Below are 640 nucleotides of genomic sequence, written 5' to 3'. Positions count from 1 at the left end.
CTTAGCACCGACTGTTTGAGCCTACAGGGGCCTTAGAACTTGGAATATCAAACATGGGGAGACTTTAGAACACAGAAAGGTAGTGATAGATCAGAACCATAGAATAGAAATTGTCTGATTATGTAGGATTTGAGCATACAGGATGAAGGGCCTGGGGGAAGCTATAGAAGAGAGAATGGCAGAGCAGACAGGGCACTTGGAAGAAGCGTTAGCAGAGCCAGGAATTCTATAGAACACACAATGTTAGGTCTTAGTTTGAATAAAACTACACAGTATCATCTCTGAAAGTGCTTTTAAAACATAGATTAGCAGAGCTCCCATGAGTTTGAGAATGCATATTATCATTGCTGAGGAAGAATCTTGTTTATGTGCTCAAAGGTCCATGTTATGGGAATGGTAAGTTAAATTTTAAAATACTTAAAATATATTTATGATTTGAAATGCAACATGTATGTCAATATAATATCTATAAGCATAATGGTGACCCTCTGAATTAAAATTCATATCCTGAATCACACAGCCAAAATGGAAATGCCTCATCTGGATTAAAAAGGAAAGCAATGAAAAGAAGAATTAATGATTTAAAAAAAGTAAATTCATACAACATTTTAAAGGATCCCTTACGTAAGCCTGCAGTATC

The sequence above is a fragment of the Antechinus flavipes genome, chromosome X (assembly GCF_016432865.1).
Source record: "Antechinus flavipes isolate AdamAnt ecotype Samford, QLD, Australia chromosome X, AdamAnt_v2, whole genome shotgun sequence".
NCBI classification, from domain to species: Eukaryota; Metazoa; Chordata; class Mammalia; order Dasyuromorphia; family Dasyuridae; genus Antechinus; species Antechinus flavipes.
The sequence above is the reverse complement of the archived record's forward strand: the minus strand, read 5'-3'. Positions refer to the sequence as shown.